Source organism: Neolamprologus multifasciatus, chromosome 2 (genome assembly GCF_963576455.1).
Source record: "Neolamprologus multifasciatus chromosome 2, fNeoMul1.2, whole genome shotgun sequence".
NCBI classification, from domain to species: Eukaryota; Metazoa; Chordata; class Actinopteri; order Cichliformes; family Cichlidae; genus Neolamprologus; species Neolamprologus multifasciatus.
This window is the reverse complement of record NC_140440.1, coordinates 36765653-36772225: the sequence shown is the minus strand read 5'-3', so window position 1 is coordinate 36772225 and position 6573 is coordinate 36765653. Positions and strand designations below refer to the sequence as shown.

Sequence of the window (6573 nt, the reverse complement as noted above, 5' to 3'; positions counted from 1 at the left end):
GGCCTCGGCCGCGCCAGCTGCCTTTACAGTGGAAGCCACCCCACGGGTTCACTGCAGCCTTGTACAGCGTTAAGGCTGCGTTGTGGAGGTCAGCACTCTGTTTTTCCTCTTTCTTGCTTTTCCTTTCGTCAAGGTGGTTCTGAGCATGGCGGGCATGGCGTCGTAGTTCTGTTAGCCGAGGTTCATTTTCCCTCCCCACTTGCGAACACCTTACTTTGGCTGCCACATCTGATCTTAGTCCCCGTAAAATATGGCCGCAGAGCTGGTGCTCACATGTGGAGGCGGTGACGCCTGTCATGTCGTCCTTCGGTATTCCACCATTAGCTTCAAACACATTTATCATACGATGTATGAAATAATCCACAGATTCATCCTGTCTTTGCTTGTAAGTCTGACAATATCCATAGTTTTCTTCATGCTCGTAGGTCAGGTGTCTTACCCCCAGCGTAGGGTCAGGCAAATGCGGTGATATTTTCCTCACGTTGCATGGTTTCAGCTTGCCTGCTGCTGCGCGTCCAATTTCCTGACCCGTGGGACAATATTTAGGCTGATCCGTGGCAAAGGACGTAATATCCATTAGCCCGCGGCGCGCTCCGTGTGTGGCTAAGTGCTTGGAGGGCCCCTCTCGTACGGTGTACATTTTAGGACATCGTCAGGTCTCAGGAAAAAAGTTGTCAGGTCTCAGTCTCACACGAAAAAATGTCAGGTCTCAGACTCGCATGAAAAAAATGTCAGGTATCAGACTCACATGAAAAAAATGTCAGGTCTCAGACTCACATGGAAAAAAATGTCAGGTCTCAGACTCACATGAAAAAATGTCAGGTCTCAGTCTCACACAAAAAAATGTCAGGTCTCAGACTTACATGAAAAAAATGTCAGGTCTCAGACTCACATGAAAAAATGTCAGGTCTCAGACTCGCATGAAAAAATGTCAGGTCTCAGACTCGCATGAAAAAAATGTCAGGTATCAGACTCACATGAAAAAAATGTCAGGTCTCAGACTCACATGGAAAAAAATGTCAGGTCTCAGACTCACATGAAAAAATGTCAGGTCTCAGACTCACACGAAAAAATGTCAGGTCTCAGTCTCACACAAAAAAATGTCAGGTCTCAGACTTACATGAAAAAAATGTCAGGTCTCAGACTCGCATGAAAAAATGTCAGGTCTCAGACTCGCATGAAAAAAATGTCAGGTATCAGACTCACATGAAAAAAATGTCAGGTCTCAGACTCACATGGAAAAAAAATGTCAGGTCTCAGACTCACATGGAAAAAAATGTCAGGTCTCAGACTCACATGAAAAAATGTCAGGTCTCAGACTCACACGAAAAAATGTCAGGTCTCAGTCTCACACAAAAAAATGTCAGGTCTCAGACTTACATGAAAAAAATGTCAGGTCTCAGACTCACATGAAAAAATGTCAGGTCTCAGACTCGCATGAAAAAATGTCAGGTCTCAGACTCGCATGAAAAAAATGTCAGGTATCAGACTCACATGAAAAAAATGTCAGGTCTCAGACTCACATGGAAAAAAATGTCAGGTCTCAGACTCACATGGAAAAAAATGTCAGGTCTCAGACTCACATGAAAAAATGTCAGGTCTCAGACTCACACGAAAAAATGTCAGGTCTCAGTCTCACATGAAAAAAAGTCAGGTCTCAGTCTCACATGAAAAAAAGTCGGGTCTCAGACTCACGAAAAAATGTCAGGTCTCAGACTCAGATGGAGGCTGCCATCTTGCAAATTTGGAGTAGTGACTTGAGGTGGAGCGACTGTGTAACGCTCCCGCCCACACACCCGCTGGACGTGACCGCAAACACGCCCCCCTACACTTTTTACGTAGCCCGGCTGCTCGAGTTTTTTTGCTGGTTTACCGCGACTGACGACTCGTTTAATTAAGGTAAATACAACCATGTCACTGTTATAAAAACACACAGCTTATCATCTTATAGTTCTAAAATCACTCTGTTGTTAATTCGTTCGCTAGATTAGCCGCTAGCATACGCACTGTGTTGGAGGCTTGTTGCTAGCTAGTTAGCGATGCTACACACCTGCTACTCTAATAATCTGTGTTATTGAAGCATTCAGCACTCCTGAGGTTTTGTTATACATTTTTAGACAGCGATGAGATCATCTGCACACTCTACAGAGGCCCAGAGTTACTGTTAATATCAAAAATATAATGCTGTCCTTTGAGAATTTAACATAAGACTGTGTGTAATGGATCTAAAACTGTTTAAATCTTCAGAGCCCTCTACAGCCTGGTAACATGGAGACTTTAAAAACAGCAGCAGGTTTCAGTAGTGTAGTCTAATTTGTTCTTTTCATTTAATAATAGAGTCCATATTATATCAACGGCTACATTCACCCTGGAGAGAAACTAGTGAGGGAGACCATCAGGACCAAGCTGGGTTTCTGGGTCCAGAGGTTTGGAGAAACTTCTTCCCTTTCTTTCATCACAGCTGTCCTGTGCCATAAGTTCTGTTGACCCGCTGTAGGCATCAGAGGCATCATTTAAGAAACACCAGGAAGACTGAAGCTCATGGCATTGATCAAGCAGGACTCATGATCTTCACCAGCAGCTCCCTCACAGGGAAATCTTCAGCACTCCTCCGTAGGCCCGCCCCAGGAGATGGATAAACCCAGCATTTCATCAACACTGTGATGAGACCTTTGGTTTGTGTAATGTTATAAATACTCTGATACTCCCCAGAGGCTCCAGACTTTTACATAAAGATATTATATTCAGTCCTGTAGAAAGTTATATATTTAAAAATATGTGATCCTCTCTGGTTACTCTGGTATGAATAACGCTGAATCACTTTATGGTAAATAACACACTATGTGTAAAAAAAAAAAAAAAAAAACTGTGAAAAAATTCCAGATGACAAGTTTATAGTTCAACATACAAGTGATGACCTTTGACCTTCATCAGGTTTTATTTAATTGTGTTAGAGAAAATCTCATATGCTCTTCATGCAGCTGAGTACATCAAGTGTTTAAAACGGAAGCTGTGCAGGTCTGAGATCAGCAGCTTTGTGAAACACCAAACTGAGGTCCTGTTAATGCTGATATATAGTGACACAGTTACATGAGTGATTAATCCTTTTTTGTCTTTAACTTTATCAATAAAACAGCTGCAGCTTTCACTACAGCACGTGTGGTACTTTAACCTTTGTACTGTTTTCATCAGTTCATTTTGCAGTTAACATGTGAACATGTTGGATGATCTGTCTGCTGTCACTCGATGGGGCTGAGGTCTGAATCTGAGGGCAGCTCCTGTAATCACAAAGACAACAGAACCATCAAACTCAGATATAAATTTTATCCCTCAAAATTGAAATAAAGCTGATTCTTCTGTCCTCACACACTCAGGATCTGAAGTTCTTCTCTTACATTTTTTTCAGTATTACAGTACACTACAGTACTTTAATCCATAGTTCCTGATTAATGAGGAGTTACTGAAGTACAAGCTTTTTAAAAAATTGTTACTGTCTTTACAGATGTGGCAAGAGACTGAAAACATGCTGTTGTTTGCACATATTTAATATTCAGCTCTGCACAGGAGCTGCAGCAGGGTGCAGCCTGTTGCTTTTACAGTATAATACTTGTAATAAAAGTACAGTAACAGTAATTAGTGACTGAGCAGCCTGGGCCGTTTCTCTTGATTTCTTTAGTAAATGCATTCACTTGCACAGCTAAACAAACCCTGACATCTTAGCTAGCTAGGTCTCAGGAGCTAGCTAAGGACGGTAGTTACGAATTAGCTTACAAACACGTTTAACTTACCGAAAAAGTGCAGCGGGGCCTCGGGTCCTTCTGTCGGGTAGTCCAGTTTACTGAAGAACACCTCAGGCTGTCAGGTTAAAACACTCGGTCGTGTTTTCGAAGCGTAAACGCTGGTCCTCCTCTCAGAACCTACGCTCTATCTGCTATTCCCGAACAGAGATACACAAGTTTCTCCGTGACTGCAGCTGTCACTACAGTCATTGGTGGGACGTGACAACAGCGCCACCTGCAGGACGATTTTCTCTCTGTCTGATGGCTCGTGTTCTGATACCTGACATTTTTTCATGTGAGTCTGAGACCTGACATTTTTTCATGTGAGTCTGATACCTGACATTTTTTCATGTGAGTCTGAGACCTGACATTTTTTCATGTGAGACTGAGACCTGACATTTTTTCATGTGAGTCTGAGACCTGACATTTTTTCATGTGAGACTGAGACCTGACATTTTTTCATGTGAGTCTGAGACCTGACATTTTTTCGTGTGAGACTGAGACCTGACATTTTTTCATGTGAGACTGAGACCTGACATTTTTTCATGTGAGTCTGAGACCTGACAACTTTTTTCCTGAGACCTGACGATGTCCTAAAATGTACACCGTACTCTCGGCCCTCTGCCCGGTTTGAGTGTCACTTCTAACGCTTCCTCTTGGCGGAGCTGCCGCTCTCCAGCCGCTGAACTGGCGCTGCTGTCTTCTGGCGGTGTGTCGTGTGGTGCAGAGCAGGATCAGGAGGGAAAGGAGTCCTTTTAAGAAAACAAGCGCGTCCATGCTCACAGGTGTACACACGGGTGATCACACACACAAACTACACCCTTTTTGGCTCCTACCTCAATGCACACTGTGCTGTCGATCTTACGTGCTGCACAATAATGTTTAATATTTAGTATTTACTGTCATATTCCCATATATCATTGTGATGTTGTTTATTGTATTACTCTCGTTTTCTTCTGCTTGTTTTCTTTTTTCTTTCTCAACAGGTGATCCAGGTGATCGATATATGTATTTTTTTTTATTTATTTTTTTTTTTTCTGCTTATTCTGTTGGTTTTTGTTTTTTGCCCTTCTCCCCCGTCCCTCTTCTCAACTGTTTTTCTTTCTCTCTTTCTTTCTCCCTTTTCTTTCCCCCAGTCAAGTCTGTCCCGTATTCAGCAAGTGAAAATAAAATAAAGAATAAAAGGTGAATCAAATGGACCATTACGGCAAAGCTGGGATGGTCAATTTGGTAAAGAAAATCCGTTGGGCATCTTTCTTCGCCTTTAGACAATAATTCTGATGGCAAAAGAGCCAAACGGGACAGGCAAAAAAAAAAAAAAAAAAAAAAAAAAAAGGAGGGAAAGGAGTCCAGGTCGGCATCGGCTTTCAGGCCCTGCAAAACAGCCTGTACTAGGGCACAAGGAGAAGCACAAACAGTGCGTGAACAGGGAAATGATGTTTTGTTCTCCGTGTTATACAGAGGCGGAAGAGGCGCTGAGGCAGATTGTGCATCAGCCTCTCTTCCATGCACTTCTCTAGGCAACTCTTTCAGGGCTGCTTTCTTTTCCCTCCTTTCTGCTTCCATCATCCACATTTTCAAACATTCCTTCTCATCGCTTACCCTACGCAAATCTACAGTGTTAACTTTCCCTTTCTTCAATAATTTTGCTTCCTCCTCCCGCAACTGTTTCGGAGTGGTACAGTTTCACGTGTTATTGTCTAAAACTTTATAAGTCAACAGCTCATTTGTTCTAGCTAATGAGGTGTAATATTCATGTCGCAGAAGAGTTTTTATTTATTTGTAAAAAGGTATTTTAAGTTCACTAGCTTCAGGTCCCTTTTCAGAAAAGAATTATACAGTAAGAATTATACAAAAAGGCTTTTTTCAGAGAACACAGAACGGGTTAACAACCCAGCAATGGAGGATGATCAAGACTTGAAAGCTGGTGCTACTAATTCCTACAGCTGTTCCAACTTTTCTGGATTTCTTCCCCCTCTGTCTGCATAAAAGCAGTGCTGGAACACACTGTGGTACCATACCCTCGTGAGCATCAGTTGAACAGTATTGTACTGCAGAAAGTAGAGTGTTGCTATAAAAATGGCAAGAAAAGGGGCAATTGACAATGGAAGAGAGACAGACCATCATAAGACGTATAAATGTAGGTCTGTGCTACAGAGAGACTGCAAAGAAAGTTAAGGTGTCAGCGAGGACAGTTTCCTTCAAAGGCTCAGAAACAAACTGTAGCAGGAAGAGATCTGCAGACCCAAAGACACGACTGAACTGAAGTTTCTGAGAGTTAACAGGCGGCTCACAGGACAACAGCTTCAAGCAGCTTCATAGTGGTCGTAGTGAGCAAGTCTCAGTTTCAGCTGTGGAGAGAAACTTCGTTTGACAGGATGAGTTGCAGCAAGAAAGCCAGACGTCAGAATAAGACAAAGAGGCTTGTCTGGGCCATGAAACACCACCACTGGACTACGGAAGACTGGAAGAAGGTTTTATGGACTGATGGATCAACATTTGAAATCTTTGGTTCATCACGGAGGATCTTTGTATGCCATCAAGTAGGTGAAAGGTTGGTTCCACAATGTGTGGCATCAACTGTCAAATGCTGAGAGGAAATGTCTTTCAGTTGACAGTGGATTATAACCCTGCATCACAAAAAGTGGAAAAAGATGTATAAAATGTACACAAAAGCAGAATTTTAAAATGTACAATCATGTAAAAACTGCAATTAATGTCAATATTTTGCTTTAATATCTTTTTTAAATTATAAATATATGCTTAGACTGAATTTGACGGTAGACACATGTTT

General features: G+C 42.1%; 2 long non-coding RNA genes across 2 annotated transcripts; one reads left to right on the top strand and one right to left on the bottom strand.

Annotated features, from left to right (window-relative positions):
* The first annotated feature begins 618 nt into the window (after positions 1-618).
* LOC146525021 (uncharacterized) lies at positions 619-3369 on the top strand. Its single transcript, XR_014869769.1, has 2 exons — positions 619-1626; positions 1709-3369. It is a non-coding gene; the product is annotated as an uncharacterized LOC146525021 (long non-coding RNA).
* Positions 2920-5113, bottom strand: LOC146525020 (uncharacterized). The gene is made up of 2 exons (XR_014869766.1): positions 3789-5113; positions 2920-3278 (listed from the first exon to the last, which is right to left on the bottom strand). It is a non-coding gene; the product is annotated as an uncharacterized LOC146525020 (long non-coding RNA).
* Positions 5114-6573: the final 1460 nt, after the last annotated feature.